We start from the raw sequence: 19,181 nt of genomic DNA on the forward strand, positions 1-19,181 counted from the left end.
GTAACTGCCGAAACCCGGGACCTTTAGATCTTCAGTCTAACGCTCTCCCAACTGAGCTATTTCGGCTTACGCACTTTAAGATCTTGATATTTTTTGCGACTCCGGATCTTTACAGGCTGTCCTTTCTCACTTTTGGATGGATAAAGAGTTGCCGCAACATAATGTAAAATTGTAACACTTTAATAAAAAGGGAGCTTTTGTTACAATCAGAAATTGTAGGTTAAAATAGTACTTTGACCATTAAAACTTACAGCAAGCAAGGAGAGGAAATGTGCTCAGCGGAACCCGACATTCAGCCCTGGGGAATCCAGTGACTAAACATCCGGGGAGAAGGGAAGCTTTGATACACCCCAAAATTTCAAAGAATTTAGATTTTTCTGGGACACGATTCTTAGTTATTAGAAAAGTAGTACCTGCCGAAACCCGGGATCGAACCAGGGACCTTTAGATCTTCAGTCTAACGCTCTCCCAACTGAGCTATTTCGGCTTATGCACTTTAAGATCTTGACATTTTCTGCGACTCCGGATCTTTACAGGCTGTCCTTTCTCACTTTTGGATGGATAAAGAGTTGTCGCAACATAATGTAAAATCGTAACACTTTAATAAAAAGGGAGCTTTTGTTACAATCAGAAATTGTAGATTAAAATAGTACTTTGACCATTAAAACTTACAGCAAGCAAGGAGAGGAAATGTGCTCAGCGGAACCCGACATTCAGCCCTGGGGAATCAAGAGACTAAACATCCGGGGAGAAGGGAAGCTTTGAGACACCCCAAAACTTTTTGCGACTCCGGATATTTACAGGCTGTCCTTTCTCACTTTTGGATGGATAAAGAGTTGCCGCAACATAATGTAAAATCGTAACACTTTAATAAAAAGGGAGCTTTTGTTACAATCAGAAATTGTAGATTAAAATAGTACTTTGACCATTAAAACTTACAGCAAGCAAGGAGAGGAAATGTGCTCAGCGGAACCCGACATTCAGCCCTGGGGAATCCAGTGACTAAACCTCCGGGGAGAAGGGAAGCTTTGAGACACCCCAAAATCCCAAAGAATTTAGATTTTTCTGGGACACGATTCTTAGTTATAAGTAAAATAGTAACTGCCGAAACCCGGGACCTTTAGATCTTCAGTCTAACGCTCTCCCAACTGAGCTATTTCGGCTTATGCACTTTAAGATCTTGACATTTTCTGCGACTCCGGATCTTTACAGGCTGTCCTTTCTCACTTTTGGATGGATAAAGAGTTGTCGCAACATAATGTAAAATCGTAACACTTTAATAAAAAGGGAGCTTTTGTTACAATCAGAAATTGTAGATTAAAATAGTACTTTGACCATTAAAACTTACAGCAAGCAAGGAGAGGAAATGTGCTCAGCGGAACCCGACATTCAGCCCTGGGGAATCCAGTGACTAAACATCCGGGGAGAAGGGAAGCTTTGAGACACCCCAAAATCCCAAAGAATTTAGATTTTTCTGGGACACGATTCTTAGTTATAAGTAAAATAGTAACTGCCGAAACCCGGGACCTTTAGATCTTCAGTCTAACGCTCTCCCAACTGAGCTATTTCGGCTTATGCACTTTAGATCTTGATATTTTTTGCGACTCCGGATCTTTACAGGCTGTCCTTTCTCACTTTTGGATGGATAAAGAGTTGCCGCAACATAATGTAAAATCGTAACACTTTAATAAAAAGGGAGCTTTTGTTACAATCAGAAATTGTAGATTAAAATAGTACTTTGACCATTAAAACTTACAGCAAGCAAGGAGAGGAAATGTGCTCAGCGGAACCCGACATTCAGCCCTGGGGAATCCAGAGACTAAACATCCGGGGAGAAGGGAAGCTTTGAGACACCCCAAAATCCCAAAGAATTTAGATTATTCTGGGACACGATTCATAGTTATAAGAAAAGTAGTACCTGTCGAAACCTGGGATCGAACCAGGGACCTTTAGATCTTCAGTCTAACGCTCTCCCAACTGAGCTATTTCGGCTTATGCACTTTAAGATCTTGATATTTTTTGCGACTCCGGATCTTTACAGGCTGTCCTTTCTCACTTTTGGATGGATAAAGAGTTGTCGCAACATAATGTAAAATCGTAACACTTTAATAAAAAGGGAGCTTTTGTTACAATCAGAAATTGTAGATTAAAATAGTACTTTGACCATTAAAACTTACAGCAAGCAAGGAGAGGAAATGTGCTCAGCGGAACCCGACATTCAGCCCTGGGGAATCCAGTGACTAAACATCCGGGGAGAAGGGAAGCTTTGAGACACCCCAAAATCCCAAAGAATTTAGATTTTTCTGGGACACGATTCTTAGTTATAAGTAAAATAGTAACTGCCGAAACCCGGGACCTTTAGATCTTCAGTCTAACGCTCTCCCAACTGAGCTATTTCGGCTTACGCACTTTAAGATCTTGATATTTTTTGCGACTCCGGATCTTTACAGGCTGTCCTTTCTCACTTTTGGATGGATAAAGAGTTGCCGCAACATAATGTAAAATCGTAACACTTTAATAAAAAGGGAGCTTTTGTTACAATCAGAAATTGTAGGTTAAAATAGTACTTTGACCATTAAAACTTACAGCAAGCAAGGAGAGGAAATGTGCTCAGCGGAACCCGACATTCAGCCCTGGGGAATCCAGTGACTAAACATCCGGGGAGAAGGGAAGCTTTGAGACACCCCAAAATCCCAAAGAATTTAGATTTTTCTGGGACACGATTCTTAGTTATAAGTAAAATAGTAACTGCCGAAACCCGGGACCTTTAGATCTTCAGTCTAACGCTCTCCCAACTGAGCTATTTCGGCTTACGCACTTTAAGATCTTGATATTTTTTGCGACTCCGGATCTTTACAGGCTGTCCTTTCTCACTTTTGGATGGATAAAGAGTTGTCGCAACATAATGTAAAATCGTAACACTTTAATAAAAAGGGAGCTTTTGTTACAATCAGAAATTGTAGATTAAAATAGTACTTTGACCATTAAAACTTACAGCAAGCAAGGAGAGGAAATGTGCTCAGCGGAACCCGACATTCAGCCCTGGGGAATCCAGAGACGAAACATCCGGGGAGAAGGGAAGCTTTGAGACACCCCAAAATCCCAAAGAATTTAGATTATTCTGTGACACGATTCATAGTTATAAGAAAAGTAGTACCTGCCGAAACCCGGGATCAAACCACGGACCTTTAGATCTTCAGTCTAACGCTCTCCCAACTGAGCTATTTCGGCTTATGCACTTTAAGATCTTGATATTTTTTGCGACTCCGGATCTTTACAGGCTGTCCTTTCTCACTTTTGGATGGATAAAGAGTTGTCGCAACATAATGTAAAATCGTAACACTTTAATAAAAAGGGAGCTTTTGTTACAATCAGAAATTGTAGATTAAAATAGTACTTTGACCATTAAAACTTACAGCAAGCAAGGAGAGGAAATGTGCTCAGCAGAACCCGACATTCAGCCCTGGGGAATCCAGAGACTAAACATCCGGGGAGAAGGGAAACTTTGAGACACCCCAAAATTTTTTGCGACTCCGGATATTTACAGGCTGTCCTTTCTCACTTTTGGATGGATAAAGAGTTGCCGCAACATAATGTAAAATCGTAACACTTTAATAAAAAGGGAGCTTTTGTTACAATCAGAAATTGTAGATTAAAATAGTACTTTGACCATTAAAACTTACAGCAAGCAAGGAGAGGAAATGTGCTCAGCGGAACCCGACATTCAGCCCTGGGGAATCCAGAGACTAAACATCCGGGGAGAAGGGAAGCTTTGAGACACCCCAAAATTTTTTGCGACTCCGGATATTTACAGGCTGTCCTTTCTCACTTTTGGATGGATAAAGAGTTGTCGCAACATAATGTAAAATCGTAACACTTTAATAAAAAGGGAGCTTTTGTTACAATCAGAAATTGTAGATTAAAATAGTACTTTGACCATTAAAACTTACAGCAAGCAAGGAGAGGAAATGTGCTCAGCGGAACCCGACATTCAGCCCTGGGGAATCCAGAGACTAAACATCCGGGGAGAAGGGAAGCTTTGAGACACCCCAAAATTTTTTGCGACTCCGGATATTTACAGGCTGTCCTTTCTCACTTTTGGATGGATAAAGAGTTGTCGCAACATAATGTAAAATCGTAACACTTTAATAAAAAGGGAGCTTTTGTTACAATCAGAAATTGTAGATTAAAATAGTACTTTGACCATTAAAACTTACAGCAAGCAAGGAGAGGAAATGTGCTCAGCGGAACCCGACATTTAGCCCTGGGGTATCCAGAGACTAAACATCCGGGGAGAAGGGAAGCTTTGAGACACCCCAAAATTTTTTGCGACTCCGGATATTTACAGGCTGTCCTTTCTCACTTTTGGATGGATAAAGAGTTGCCGCAACATAATGTAAAATCGTAACACTTTAATAAAAAGGGAGCTTTTGTTACAATCAGAAATTGTAGATTAAAATAGTACTTTGACCATTAAAACTTACAGCAAGCAAGGAGAGGAAATGTGCTCAGCGGAACCCGACATTCAGCCCTGGGGAATCCAGAGACTAAACATCCGGGGAGAAGGGAAGCTTTGAGACACCCCAAAATCCCAAAGAATTTAGATTATTCTGTGACACGATTCATAGTTATAAGAAAAGTAGTACCTGCCGAAACCCGGGATGGAACCAGGGACCTTTAGATCTTCAGTCTAACGCTCTCCCAAATGAGCTATTTCGGCTTATGCACTTTAGATCTTGATATTTTTTGCGACTCCGGATCTTTACAGGCTGTCCTTTCTCACTTTTGGATGGATAAAGAGTTGCCGCAACATAATGTAAAATCGTAACACTTTAATAAAAAGGGAGCTTTTGTTACAATCAGAAATTGTAGATTAAAATAGTACTTTGACCATTAAAACTTACAGCAAGCAAGGAGAGGAAATGTGCTCAGCGGAACCCGACATTCAGCCCTGGGGAATCCAGTGACTAAACATCCAGGGAGAAGGGAAGCTTTGAGACACCCCAAAGAATTTAGATTATTCTGGGACACGATTCATAGTTATTAGAAAAGTAGTACCTGCCGAAACCCGGGATCGAACCAGGGACCTTTAGATCTTCAGTCTAACGCTCTACCAACTGAGCTATTTCAGCTTATGCACTTTAAGATCTTGATATTTTTTGCGACTCCAGATCTTTACAGGCTGTCCTTTCTCACTTTTGGATGGATAAAGAGTTGTCGCAACATAATGTAAAATCGTAACACTTTAATAAAAAGGGAGCTTTTGTTACAATCAGAAATTGTAGATTAAAATAGTACTTTGACCATTAAAACTTACAGCAAGCAAGGAGAGGAAATGTGCTCAGCGGAACCCGACATTCAGCCCTGGGGAATCCAGAGACTAAACATCCGGGGAGAAGGGAAGCTTTGAGACACCCCAAAATTTTTTGCGACTCCGGATATTTACAGGCTGTCCTTTCTCACTTTTGGATGGATAAAGAGTTGCCGCAACATAATGTAAAATCGTAACACTTTAATAAAAAGGGAGCTTTTGTTACAATCAGAAATTGTAGATTAAAATAGTACTTTGACCATTAAAACTTACAGCAAGCAAGGAGAGGAAATGTGCTCAGCGGAACCCGACATTCAGCCCTGGGGAATGCAGAGACTAAACATCCGGGGAGAAGGGAAGCTTTGAGACACCCCAAAATTTTTTGCGACTCCAGATATTTACAGGCTGTCCTTTCTCACTTTTGGATGGATAAAGAGTTGCCGCAACATAATGTAAAATCGTAACACTTTAATAAAAAGGGAGCTTTTGTTACAATCAGAAATTGTAGATTAAAATAGTACTTTGACCATTAAAACTTACAGCAAGCAAGGAGAGGAAATGTGCTCAGCGGAACCCGACATTCAGCCCTGGGGAATCCAGAGACTAAACTCCGGGGAGAAGGGAAGCTTTGAGACACCCCAAAATTTTTTGCGACTCCGGATATTTACAGGCTGTCCTTTCTCACTTTTGGATGGATAAAGAGTTGTCGCAACATAATGTAAAATCGTAACACTTTAATAAAAAGGGAGCTTTTGTTACAATCAGAAATTGCAGATTAAAATAGTACTTTGACCATTAAAACTTACAGCAAGCAAGGAGAGGAAATCTGCTCAGCGGAACCCGACATTCAGCCCTGGGGAATCCAGAGACTAAACATCCGGGGAGAAGGGAAGCTTTGAGACACCCCAAAATTTTTTGCGACTCCGGATATTTACAGGCTGTCCTTTCTCACTTTTGGATGGATAAAGAGTTGCCGCAACATAATGTAAAATCGTAACACTTTAATAAAAAGGGAGCTTTTGTTACAATCAGAAATTGTAGATTAAAATAGTACTTTGACCATTAAAACTTACAGCAAGCAAGGAGAGGAAATGTGCTCAGCGGAACCCGACATTCAGCCCTGGGGAATCCAGAGACTAAACATCCGGGGAGAAGGGAAGCTTTGAGACACCCCAAAATTTTTTGCGACTCCGGATATTTACAGGCTGTCCTTTCTCACTTTTGGATGGATAAAGATTTGCCGCAACATAATGTAAAATCGTAACACTTTAATAAAAAGGGAGCTTTTGTTACAATCAGAAGTTGTAGATTAAAATAGTACTTTGACCATTAAAACTTACAGCAAGCAAGGAGAGGAAATGTGCTCAGCGGAACCCGACATTCAGCCCTGGGGAATCCAGAGACTAAACATCCGGGGAGAAGGGAAGCTTTGAGACACCCCAAAATTTTTTGCGACTCCGGATATTTACAGGCTGTCCTTTCTCACTTTTGGATGGATAAAGAGTTGTCGCAACATAATGTAAAATCGTAACACTTTAATAAAAAGGGAGCTTTTGTTACAATCAGAAATTGTAGATTAAAATAGTACTTTGACCATTAAAACTTACAGCAAGCAAGGAGAGGAAATGTGCTCAGCGGAACCCGACATTCAGCCCTGGGGAATCCAGTGACTAAACATCCGGGGAGAAGGGAAGCTTTGAGACACCCCAAAATCCCAAAGAATTTAGATTTTTCTGGGACACGATTCTTAGTTATAAGTAAAATAGTAACTGCCGAAACCCGGGACCTTTAGATCTTCAGTCTAACGCTCTCCCAACTGAGCTATTTCGGCTTACGCACTTTAAGATCTTGATATTTTTTGCGACTCCGGATCTTTACAGGCTGTCCTTTCTCACTTTTGGATGGATAAAGAGTTGTCGCAACATAATGTAAAATCGTAACACTTTAATAAAAAGGGAGCTTTTGTTACAATCAGAAATTGTAGATTAAAATAGTACTTTGACCATTAAAACTTACAGCAAGCAAGGAGAGGAAATGTGCTCAGCGGAACCCGACATTCAGCCCTGGGGAATCCAGTGACTAAACATCCGGGGAGAAGGGAAGCTTTGAGACACCCCAAAATCCCAAAGAATTTAGATTTTTCTGGGACACGATCCTTAGTTATAAGTAAAATAGTAACTGCCGAAACCCGGGACCTTTAGATCTTCAGTCTAACGCTCTCCCAACTGAGCTATTTCGGCTTATGCACTTTAGATCTTGATATTTTTTGCGACTCCGGATCTTTACAGGCTGTCCTTTCTCACTTTTGGATGGATAAAGAGTTGCCGCAACATAATGTAAAATCGTAACACTTTAATAAAAAGGGAGCTTTTGTTACAATCAGAAATTGTAGATTAAAATAGTACTTTGACCATTAAAACTTACAGCAAGCAAGGAGAGGAAATGTGCTCAGCGGAACCCGACATTCAGCCCTGGGGAATCCAGTGACTAAACATCCGGGGAGAAGGGAAGCTTTGATACACCCCAAAATTTCAAAGAATTTAGATTTTTCTGGGACACGATTCTTAGTTATTAGAAAAGTAGTACCTGCCGAAACCCGGGATCGAACCAGGGACCTTTAGATCTTCAGTCTAACGCTCTCCCAACTGAGCTATTTCGGCTTATGCACTTTAAGATCTTGACATTTTCTGCGACTCCGGATCTTTACAGGCTGTCCTTTCTCACTTTTGGATGGATAAAGAGTTGTCGCAACATAATGTAAAATCGTAACACTTTAATAAAAAGGGAGCTTTTGTTACAATCAGAAATTGTAGATTAAAATAGTACTTTGACCATTAAAACTTACAGCAAGCAAGGAGAGGAAATGTGCTCAGCGGAACCCGACATTCAGCCCTGGGGAATCAAGAGACTAAACATCCGGGGAGAAGAGAAGCTTTGAGACACCCCAAAATTTTTTGCGACTCCGGATATTTACAGGCTGTCCTTTCTCACTTTTGGATGGATAAAGAGTTGCCGCAACATAATGTAAAATCGTAACACTTTAATAAAAAGGGAGCTTTTGTTACAATCAGAAATTGTAGATTAAAATAGTACTTTGACCATTAAAACTTACAGCAAGCAAGGAGAGGAAATGTGCTCAGCGGAACCCGACATTCAGCCCTGGGGAATCCAGAGACTAAACATCCGGGGAGAAGGGAAGCTTTGAGACACCCCAAAATTTTTTGCGACTCCGGATATTTACAGGCTGTCCTTTCTCACTTTTGGATGGATAAAGATTTGCCGCAACATAATGTAAAATCGTAACACTTTAATAAAAAGGGAGCTTTTGTTACAATCAGAAATTGTAGATTAAAATAGTACTTTGACCATTAAAACTTACAGCAAGCAAGGAGAGGAAATGTGCTCAGCGGAACCCGACATTCAGCCCTGGGGAATCCAGAGACTAAACATCCGGGGAGAAGGGAAGCTTTGAGACACCCCAAAAATTTTTGCGACTCCGGATATTTACAGGCTGTCCTTTCTCACTTTTGGATGGATAAAGAGTTGTCGCAACATAATGTAAAATCGTAACACTTTAATAAAAAGGGAGCTTTTGTTACAATCAGAAATTGTAGATTAAAATAGTACTTTGACCATTAAAACTTACAGCAAGCAAGGAGAGGAAATGTGCTCAGCGGAACCCGACATTCAGCCCTGGGGAATCCAGAGACTAAACATCCGGGGAGAAGGGAAGCTTTGAGACAGCCCAAAATTTTTTGCGACTCCGGATCTTTACAGGCTGTCCTTTCTCACTTTTGGATGGATAAAGAGTTGCCGCAACATAATGTAAAATCGTAACACTTTAATAAAAAGGGAGCTTTTGTTACAATCAGAAATTGTAGATTAAAATAGTACTTTGACCATTAAAACTTACAGCAAGCAAGGAGAGGAAATGTGCTCAGCGGAACCCGACATTCAGCCCTGGGGAATCCAGTGACTAAACATCCGGGGAGAAGGGAAGCTTTGAGACACCCCAAAATCCCAAAGAATTTAGATTTTTCTGGGACACGATTCTTAGTTATAAGTAAAATAGTAACTGCCGAAACCCGGGACCTTTAGATCTTCAGTCTAACGCTCTCCCAACTGAGCTATTTCGGCTTACGCACTTTAAGATCTTGATATTTTTTGCGACTCCGGATCTTTACAGGCTGTCCTTTCTCACTTTTGGATGGATAAAGAGTTGCCGCAACATAATGTAAAATCGTAACACTTTAATAAAAAGGGAGCTTTTGTTACAATCAGAAATTGTAGATTAAAATAGTACTTTGACCATTAAAACTTACAGCAAGCAAGGAGAGGAAATGTGCTCAGCGGAACCCGACATTTAGCCCTGGGGAATCCAGAGACTAAACATCCGGGGAGAAGGGAAGCTTTGAGACACCCCAAAATTTTTTGCGACTCCGGATATTTACAGGCTGTCCTTTCTCACTTTTGGATGGATAAAGAGTTGCCGCAACATAATGTAAAATCGTAACACTTTAATAAAAAGGGAGCTTTTGTTACAATCAGAAATTGTAGATTAAAATAGTTCTTTGACCATTAAAACTTACAGCAAGCAAGGAGAGGAAATGTGCTCAGCGGAACCCGACATTCAGCCCTGGGGAATCCAGAGACTAAACATCCGGGGAGAAGGGAAGCTTTGAGACACCCCAAAATTTTTTGCGACTCCGGATATTTACAGGCTGTCCTTTCTCACTTTTGGATGGATAAAGAGTTGCCGCAACATAATGTAAAATCGTAACACTTTAATAAAAAGGGAGCTTTTGTTACAATCAGAAATTGTAGATTAAAATAGTACTTTGACCATTAAAACTTACAGCAAGCAAGGAGAGGAAATGTGCTCAGCGGAACCCGACATTCAGCCCTGGGGAATCCAGAGACTAAACATCCGGGGAGAAGGGAAGCTTTGAGACACCCCAAAATTTTTTGCGACTCCAGATATTTACAGGCTGTCCTTTCTCACTTTTGGATGGATAAAGAGTTGCCGCAACATAATGTAAAATCGTAACACTTTAATAAAAAGGGAGCTTTTGTTACAATCAGAAATTGTAGATTAAAATAGTACTTTGACCATTAAAACTTACAGCAAGCAAGGAGAGGAAATGTGCTCAGCGGAACCCGACATTCAGCCCTGGGGAATCCAGTGACTAAACATCCGGGGAGAAGGGAAGCTTTGAGACACCCCAAAATCCCAAAGAATTTAGATTTTTCTGGGACACGATTCTTAGTTATAAGTAAAATAGTAACTGCCGAAACCCGGGACCTTTAGATCTTCAGTCTAACGCTCTCCCAACTGAGCTATTTCGGCTTACGCACTTTAAGATCTTGATATTTTTTTCGACTCCGGATCTTTACAGGCTGTCCTTTCTCACTTTTGGATGGATAAAGAGTTGCCGCAACATAATGTAAAATCGTAACACTTTAATAAAAAGGGAGCTTTTGTTACAATCAGAAATTGTAGATTAAAATAGTACTTTGACCATTAAAACTTACAGCAAGCAAGGAGAGGAAATGTGCTCAGCGGAACCCGACATTTAGCCCTGGGGAATCCAGAGACTAAACATCCGGGGAGAAGGGAAGCTTTGAGACACCCCAAAATTTTTTGCGACTCCGGATATTTACAGGCTGTCCTTTCTCACTTTTGGATGGATAAAGAGTTGCCGCAACATAATGTAAAATCGTAACACTTTAATAAAAAGGGAGCTTTTGTTACAATCAGAAATTGTAGATTAAAATAGTACTTTGACCATTAAAACTTACAGCAAGCAAGGAGAGGAAATGTGCTCAGCGGAACCCGACATTCAGCCCTGGGGAATCCAGAGACTAAACATCCGGGGAGAAGGGAAGCTTTGAGACACCCCAAAATTTTTTGCGACTCCGGATATTTACAGGCTGTCCTTTCTCACTTTTGGATGGATAAAGAGTTGCCGCAACATAATGTAAAATCGTAACACTTTAATAAAAAGGGAGCTTTTGTTACAATCAGAAATTGTAGATTAAAATAGTACTTTGACCATTAAAACTTACAGCAAGCAAGGAGAGGAAATGTGCTCAGCGGAACCCGACATTCAGCCCTGGGGAATCCAGAGACTAAACATCCGGGGAGAAGGGAAGCTTTGAGACACCCCAAAATTTTTTGCGACTCCAGATATTTACAGGCTGTCCTTTCTCACTTTTGGATGGATAAAGAGTTGCCGCAACATAATGTAAAATCGTAACACTTTAATAAAAAGGGAGCTTTTGTTACAATCAGAAATTGTAGATTAAAATAGTACTTTGACCATTAAAACTTACAGCAAGCAAGGAGAGGAAATCTGCTCAGCGGAACCCGACATTCAGCCCTGGGGAATCCAGAGACTAAACATCCGGGGAGAAGGGAAGCTTTGAGACACCCCAAAATTTTTTGCGACTCCGGATATTTACAGGCTGTCCTTTCTCACTTTTGGATGGATAAAGAGTTGCCGCAACATAATGTAAAATCGTAACACTTTAATAAAAAGGGAGCTTTTGTTACAATCAGAAATTGTAGATTAAAATAGTACTTTGACCATTAAAACTTACAGCAAGCAAGGAGAGGAAATGTGCTCAGCGGAACCCGACATTCAGCCCTGGGGAATCCAGAGACTAAACATCCGGGGAGAAGGGAAGCTTTGAGACACCCCAAAAATTTTTGCGACTCCGGATATTTACAGGCTGTCCTTTCTCACTTTTGGATGGATAAAGAGTTGCCGCAACATAATGTAAAATCGTAACACTTTAATAAAAAGGGAGCTTTTGTTACAATCAGAAATTGTAGATTAAAATAGTACTTTGACCATTAAAACTTACAGCAAGCAAGGAGAGGAAATGTGCTCAGCGGAACCCGACATTCAGCCCTGGGGAATCCAGAGACTAAACATCCGGGGAGAAGGGAAGCTTTGAGACACCCCAAAATCCCAAAGAATTTAGATTATTCTGTGACACGATTCATAGTTATAAGAAAAGTAGTACCTGCCGAAACCCGGGATTGAACCAGGGACCTTTAGATCTTCAGTCTAACGCTCTCCCAACTGAGCTATTTCGGCTTATGCACTTTAGATCTTGATATTTTTTGCGACTCCGGATCTTTACAGGCTGTCCTTTCTCACTTTTGGATGGATAAAGAGTTGCCGCAACATAATGTAAAATCGTAACACTTTAATAAAAAGGGAGCTTTTGTTACAATCAGAAATTGTAGATTAAAATAGTACTTTGACCATTAAAACTTACAGCAAGCAAGGAGAGGAAATGTGCTCAGCGGAACCCGACATTCAGCCCTGGGGAATCCAGTGACTAAACATCCGGGGAGAAGGGAAGCTTTGAGACACCCCAAAATCCCAAAGAATTTAGATTTTTCTGGGACACGATTCTTAGTTATAAGTAAAATAGTAACTGCCGAAACCCGGGACCTTTAGATCTTCAGTCTAACGCTCTCCCAACTGAGCTATTTCGGCTTACGCACTTTAAGATCTTGATATTTTTTGCGACTCCGGATCTTTACAGGCTGTCCTTTCTCACTTTTGGATGGATAAAGAGTTGCCGCAACATAATGTAAAATCGTAACACTTTAATAAAAAGGGAGCTTTTGTTACAATCAGAAATTGTAGATTAAAATAGTACTTTGACCATTAAAACTTACAGCAAGCAAGGAGAGGAAATGTGCTCAGCGGAACCCGACATTCAGCCCTGGGGAATCCAGAGACTAAACATCCGGGGAGAAGGGAAGCTTTGAGACACCCCAAAATTTTTTGCGACTCCGGATATTTACAGGCTGTCCTTTCTCACTTTTGGATGGATAAAGAGTTGCCGCAACATAATGTAAAATCGTAACACTTTAATAAAAAGGGAGCTTTTGTTACAATCAGAAATTGTAGATTAAAATAGTACTTTGACCATTAAAACTTACAGCAAGCAAGGAGAGGAAATCTGCTCAGCGGAACCCGACATTCAGCCCTGGGGAATCCAGAGACTAAACATCCGGGGAGAAGGGAAGCTTTGAGACACCCCAAAATTTTTTGCGACTCCGGATATTTACAGGCTGTCCTTTCTCACTTTTGGATGGATAAAGAGTTGCCGCAACATAATGTAAAATCGTAACACTTTAATAAAAAGGGAGCTTTTGTTACAATCAGAAATTGTAGATTAAAATAGTACTTTGACCATTAAAACTTACAGCAAGCAAGGAGAGGAAATGTGCTCAGCGGAACCCGACATTCAGCCCTGGGGAATCCAGAGACTAAACATCCGGGGAGAAGGGAAGCTTTGAGACACCCCAAAATTTTTTGCGACTCCGGATATTTACAGGCTGTCCTTTCTCACTTTTGGATGGATAAAGAGTTGCCGCAACATAATGTAAAATCGTAACACTTTAATAAAAAGGGAGCTTTTGTTACAATCAGAAATTGTAGATTAAAATAGTACTTTGACCATTAAAACTTACAGCAAGCAAGGAGAGGAAATGTGCTCAGCGGAACCCGACATTCAGCCCTGGGGAATCCAGAGACTAAACATCCGGGGAGAAGGGAAGCTTTGAGACACCCCAAAATCCCAAAGAATTTAGATTATTCTGTGACACGATTCATAGTTATAAGAAAAGTAGTACCTGCCGAAACCCGGGATTGAACCAGGGACCTTTAGATCTTCAGTCTAACGCTCTCCCAACTGAGCTATTTCGGCTTATGCACTTTAGATCTTGATATTTTTTGCGACTCCGGATCTTTACAGGCTGTCCTTTCTCACTTTTGGATGGATAAAGAGTTGCCGCAACATAATGTAAAATCGTAACACTTTAATAAAAAGGGAGCTTTTGTTACAATCAGAAATTGTAGATTAAAATAGTACTTTGACCATTAAAACTTACAGCAAGCAAGGAGAGGAAATGTGCTCAGCGGAACCCGACATTCAGCCCTGGGGAATCCAGTGACTAAACATCCGGGGAGAAGGGAAGCTTTGAGACACCCCAAAATCCCAAAGAATTTAGATTTTTCTGGGACACGATTCTTAGTTATAAGTAAAATAGTAACTGCCGAAACCCGGGACCTTTAGATCTTCAGTCTAACGCTCTCCCAACTGAGCTATTTCGGCTTACGCACTTTAAGATCTTGATATTTTTTGCGACTCCGGATCTTTACAGGCTGTCCTTTCTCACTTTTGGATGGATAAAGAGTTGCCGCAACATAATGTAAAATCGTAACACTTTAATAAAAAGGGAGCTTTTGTTACAATCAGAAATTGTAGGTTAAAATAGTACTTTGACCATTAAAACTTACAGCAAGCAAGGAGAGGAAATGTGCTCAGCGGAACCCGACATTCAGCCCTGGGGAATCCAGTGACTAAACATCCGCGGAGAAGGGAAGCTTTGAGACACCCCAAAATCCCAAAGAATTTAGATTTTTCTGGGACACGATTCTTAGTTATAAGTAAAATAGTAACTGCCGAAACCCGGGACCTTTAGATCTTCAGTCTAACGCTTTCCCAACTGAGCTATTTCGGCTTACGCACTTTAAGATCTTGATATTTTTTGCGACTCCGGATCTTTACAGGCTGTCCTTTCTCACTTTTGGATGGATAAAGAGTTGCCGCAACATAATGTAAAATCGTAACACTTTAATAAAAAGGGAGCTTTTGTTACAATCAGAAATTGTAGGTTAAAATAGTACTTTGACCATTAAAACTTACAGCAAGCAAGGAGAGGAAATGTGCTCAGCGGAACCCGACATTCAGCCCTGGGGAATCCAGTGACTAAACATCCGGGGAGAAGGGAAGCTTTGATACACCCCAAAATTTCAAAGAATTTAGATTTTTCTGGGACACGATTCATAGTTATTAGAAAAGTAGTACCTGCCGAAACCCGGGATTGAACCAGGGACCTTTAGATCTTCAGTCTAACGCTCTCCCAACTGAGCTATTTCGGCTTTCGCACTTTAAGATCTTGATATTTTTTGCGACTCCGGATCTTTACAGGCTGTCCTTTCTCACTTTTGGATGGATAAAGAGTTGTCGCAACATAATGTAAAATCGTAACACTTTAATAAAAAGGGAGCTTTTGTTACAATCAGAAATTGTAGATTAAAATAGTACTTTGACCATTAAAACTTACAGCAAGCAAGGAGAGGAAATGTGCTCAGCGGAACCCGACATTCAGCCCTGGGGAATCCAGTCACTAAACATCCGGGGAGAAGGGAAGCTTTGAGACTCCCCAAAATCCCAAAGAATTTAGATTTTTCTGGGACACGATTCTTAGTTATAAGTAAAATAGTAACTGCCGAAACCCGGGACCTTTAGATCTTCAGTCTAACGCTCTCCCAACTGAGCTATTTCGGCTTACGCACTTTAAGATCTTGATATTTTTTGCGACTCCGGATCTTTACAGGCTGTCCTTTCTCACTTTTGGATGGATAAAGAGTTGTCGCAACATAATGTAAAATCGTAACACTTTAATAAAAAGGGAGCTTTTGTTACAATCAGAAATTGTAGATTAAAATAGTACTTTGACCATTAAAACTTACAGCAAGCAAGGAGAGGAAATGTGCTCAGCGGAACCCGACATTCAGCCCTGGGGAATCCAGAGACTAAACATCCGGGGAGAAGGGAAGCTTTGAGACACCCCAAAATTTTTTGCGACTCCGGATATTTACAGGCTGTCCTTTCTCACTTTTGGATGGATAAAGAGTTGCCGCAACATAATGTAAAATCGTAACACTTTAATAAAAAGGGAGCTTTTGTTACAATCAGAAATTGTAGATTAAAATAGTACTTTGACCATTAAAACTTACAGCAAGCAAGGAGAGGAAATGTGCTCAGCGGAACCCGACATTCAGCCCTGGGGAATCCAGAGACTAAACATCCGGGGAGAAGGGAAGCTTTGAGACACCCCAAAATTTTTTGCGACTCCAGATATTTACAGGCTGTCCTTTCTCACTTTTGGATGGATAAAGAGTTGCCGCAACATAATGTAAAATCGTAACACTTTAATAAAAAGGGAGCTTTTGTTACAATCAGAAATTGTAGATTAAAATAGTACTTTGACCATTAAAACTTACAGCAAGCAAGGAGAGGAAATCTGCTCAGCGGAACCCGACATTCAGCCCTGGGGAATCCAGAGACTAAACATCCGGGGAGAAGGGAAGCTTTGAGACACCCCAAAATTTTTTGCGACTCCGGATATTTACAGGCTGTCCTTTCTCACTTTTGGATGGATAAAGAGTTGCCGCAACATAATGTAAAATCGTAACACTTTAATAAAAAGGGAGCTTTTGTTACAATCAGAAATTGTAGATTAAAATAGTACTTTGACCATTAAAACTTACAGCAAGCAAGGAGAGGAAATGTGCTCAGCGGAACCCGACATTCAGCCCTGGGGAATCCAGAGACTAAACATCCGGGGAGAAGGGAAGCTTTGAGACACCCCAAAATTTTTTGCGACTCCGGATATTTACAGGCTGTCCTTTCTCACTTTTGGATGGATAAAGAGTTGCCGCAACATAATGTAAAATCGTAACACTTTAATAAAAAGGGAGCTTTTGTTACAATCAGAAATTGTAGATTAAAATAGTACTTTGACCATTAAAATTTACAGCAAGCAAGGAGAGGAAATGTGCTCAGCGGAACCCGACATTCAGCCCTGGGGAATCCAGAGACTAAACATCCGGGGAGAAGGGAAGCTTTGAGACACCCCAAAATCCCAAAGAATTTAGATTATTCTGTGACACGATTCAAAAGAGTTGTCGCAACATAATGTAAAATCGTAACACTTTAATAAAAAGGGAACTTTTGTTACAATCAGAAATTGTAGATTAAAATAGTACTTTGACCATTAAAACTTACAGCAAGCAAGGAGAGGAAATGTGCTCAGCGGAACCCGACATTCAGCCCTGGGGAATCCAGAGACTAAACATCCGGGGAGAAGGGAAGCTTTGAGACACCCCAAAATTTTTTGCGACTCCGGATCTTTACAGGCTGTCCTTTCTCACTTTTGGATGGATAAAGAGTTGCCGCAACATAATGTAAAATCGTAACACTTTAATAAAAAGGGAACTTTTGTTACAATCAGAAATTGTAGATTAAAATAGTACTTTGACCATTAAAACTTACAGCAAGCAAGGAGAGGAAATGTGCTCAGCGGAACCCGACATTCAGCCCTGGGGAATCCAGAGACTAAACATCCGGGGAGAAGGGAAGCTTTGAGACACCCCAAAATTTTTTGCGACTCCGGATCTTTACAGGCTGTCCTTTCTCACTTTTGGATGGATAAAGAGTTGTCGAAACATAATGTAAAATCGTAACACTTTAATAAAAAGGGAGCTTTTGTTACAATCAGAAATTGTAGATTAAAATAGTACTTTGACCATTAAAACTTACAGCAAGCAAGGAGAGGAAATGTGCTCAGCGGAACCCGACATTCAGCCCTGGGGAATCCAGAGACTAAACATCCGGGGAGAAGGGAAGCTTTGAGACACCCCAAAATCCCAAAGAATTTAGATTATTCTGGGACACGATTCATAGTTATAAGAAAAGTAGTACCTGCCGAAACCCAGGATCTAACCAGGGACCTTTAGATCTTCAGTCTAACGCTCTCCCAACTGAGCTATTTCGGCTTACGCACTTTAAAATCTTGATATTTTTTGCGACTCCGGATCATAACAGGCTGTCCTTTCTCACTTTTGGATGGATAAAGAGTTGTCGCAACATAATGTAAAATCGTAACACTTTAATAAAAAGGGAGCTTTTGTTACAATCAGAAATTGTAGATTAAAATAGTACTTTGACCATTAAAACTTACAGCAAGCAAGGAGAGGAAATGTGCTGAGCGGAACCCGACATTCAGCCCTGGGGAATTCAGAGACTAAACATCCGGGGAGAAGGGAAGCTTTGAGACACCCCAAAAATTTTTGCGACTCCGGATCTTTACAGGCTGTCCTTTCTCACTTTTGGATGGATAAAGAGTTGTCGAAACATAATGTAAAATCGTAACACTTTAATAAAAAGGGAGCTTTTGTTACAATCAGAAATTGTAGATTAAAATAGTACTTTGACCATTAAAACTTACAGCAAGCAAGGAGAGGAAATGTGCTCAGCGGAACCCGACATTCAGCCCTGGGGAATCCAGTCACTAAACATCCGGGAAGAAGGGAAGCTTTGAGACACCCCAAAATCCCAAAGAATTTAGATTATTCTGGGACACGATTCATATTTATAAGAAAAGTAGTACCTGCCGAAACCCAGGATCGAACCAGGGACCTTTAGATCTTCAGTCTAACGCTCTCCCAACTGAGCTATTTCGGCTTATGCACTTTAAGATCTTGATATTTTGTGCGACTCCGGATCATAACAGGCTGTCCTTTCTCACTTTTGGATGGATAAAGAGTTGTCGCAACATAATGTAAAATCGTAACACTTTAATAAAAAGGGAGCTTTTGTTACAATCAGAAATTGTAGATTAAAATAGTACTTTGACCATTAAAACTTACAGCAAGCAAGGAGAGGAAATGTGCTCAGCGGAACCCGACATTCAGCCCTGGGGAATCCAGAGACTAAACATCCGGGGAGAAGGGAAGCTTTGAGACACCCCAAAATTTTTTGCGACTCCGGATATTTACAGGCTGTCCTTTCTCACTTTTGGATGGATAAAGAGTTGCCGCAACATAATGTAAAATCGTAACACTTTAATAAAAAGGGAGCTTTTGTTACAATCAGAAATTGTAGATTAAAATAGTACTTTGACCATTAAAACTTACAGCAAGCAAGGAGAGGAAATGTGCTCAGCGGAACCCGACATTCAGCCCTGGGGAATCCAGAGACTAAACATCCGGGG

At 40.6% G+C, this 19,181-nt stretch overlaps 11 non-coding genes across 11 annotated transcripts; all 11 read right to left on the bottom strand.

Moving 5' to 3' along the window:
• Positions 1 to 414: 414 nt before the first annotated feature.
• On the bottom strand, positions 415 to 487 carry TRNAF-GAA (transfer RNA phenylalanine (anticodon GAA)). The gene has a single exon. It is a non-coding gene; the product is annotated as a tRNA-Phe (tRNA).
• A 1,432-nt stretch (positions 488 to 1,919) lies between these two features.
• Positions 1,920 to 1,992, bottom strand: TRNAF-GAA (transfer RNA phenylalanine (anticodon GAA)). The gene has a single exon. It is a non-coding gene; the product is annotated as a tRNA-Phe (tRNA).
• A 1,166-nt stretch (positions 1,993 to 3,158) lies between these two features.
• TRNAF-GAA (transfer RNA phenylalanine (anticodon GAA)) lies at positions 3,159 to 3,231 on the bottom strand. The gene has a single exon. It is a non-coding gene; the product is annotated as a tRNA-Phe (tRNA).
• A 1,416-nt stretch (positions 3,232 to 4,647) lies between these two features.
• TRNAF-GAA (transfer RNA phenylalanine (anticodon GAA)) lies at positions 4,648 to 4,720 on the bottom strand. The gene has a single exon. It is a non-coding gene; the product is annotated as a tRNA-Phe (tRNA).
• Positions 4,721 to 5,059: 339 nt separating this feature from the next.
• On the bottom strand, positions 5,060 to 5,132 carry TRNAF-GAA (transfer RNA phenylalanine (anticodon GAA)). Its single transcript has one exon. It is a non-coding gene; the product is annotated as a tRNA-Phe (tRNA).
• Positions 5,133 to 7,898: 2,766 nt separating this feature from the next.
• TRNAF-GAA (transfer RNA phenylalanine (anticodon GAA)) lies at positions 7,899 to 7,971 on the bottom strand. The gene has a single exon. It is a non-coding gene; the product is annotated as a tRNA-Phe (tRNA).
• Positions 7,972 to 12,341: 4,370 nt separating this feature from the next.
• TRNAF-GAA (transfer RNA phenylalanine (anticodon GAA)) lies at positions 12,342 to 12,414 on the bottom strand. The gene has a single exon. It is a non-coding gene; the product is annotated as a tRNA-Phe (tRNA).
• Positions 12,415 to 13,971: 1,557 nt separating this feature from the next.
• TRNAF-GAA (transfer RNA phenylalanine (anticodon GAA)) lies at positions 13,972 to 14,044 on the bottom strand. The gene has a single exon. It is a non-coding gene; the product is annotated as a tRNA-Phe (tRNA).
• Positions 14,045 to 15,209: 1,165 nt separating this feature from the next.
• On the bottom strand, positions 15,210 to 15,282 carry TRNAF-GAA (transfer RNA phenylalanine (anticodon GAA)). Its single transcript has one exon. It is a non-coding gene; the product is annotated as a tRNA-Phe (tRNA).
• Positions 15,283 to 17,891: 2,609 nt separating this feature from the next.
• TRNAF-GAA (transfer RNA phenylalanine (anticodon GAA)) lies at positions 17,892 to 17,964 on the bottom strand. The gene has a single exon. It is a non-coding gene; the product is annotated as a tRNA-Phe (tRNA).
• Positions 17,965 to 18,579: 615 nt separating this feature from the next.
• On the bottom strand, positions 18,580 to 18,652 carry TRNAF-GAA (transfer RNA phenylalanine (anticodon GAA)). Its single transcript has one exon. It is a non-coding gene; the product is annotated as a tRNA-Phe (tRNA).
• Positions 18,653 to 19,181: the final 529 nt, after the last annotated feature.

This window comes from Rhinoderma darwinii, chromosome 7 (assembly GCF_050947455.1).
Source record: "Rhinoderma darwinii isolate aRhiDar2 chromosome 7, aRhiDar2.hap1, whole genome shotgun sequence".
NCBI lineage: Eukaryota > Metazoa > Chordata > Amphibia > Anura > Rhinodermatidae > Rhinoderma > Rhinoderma darwinii.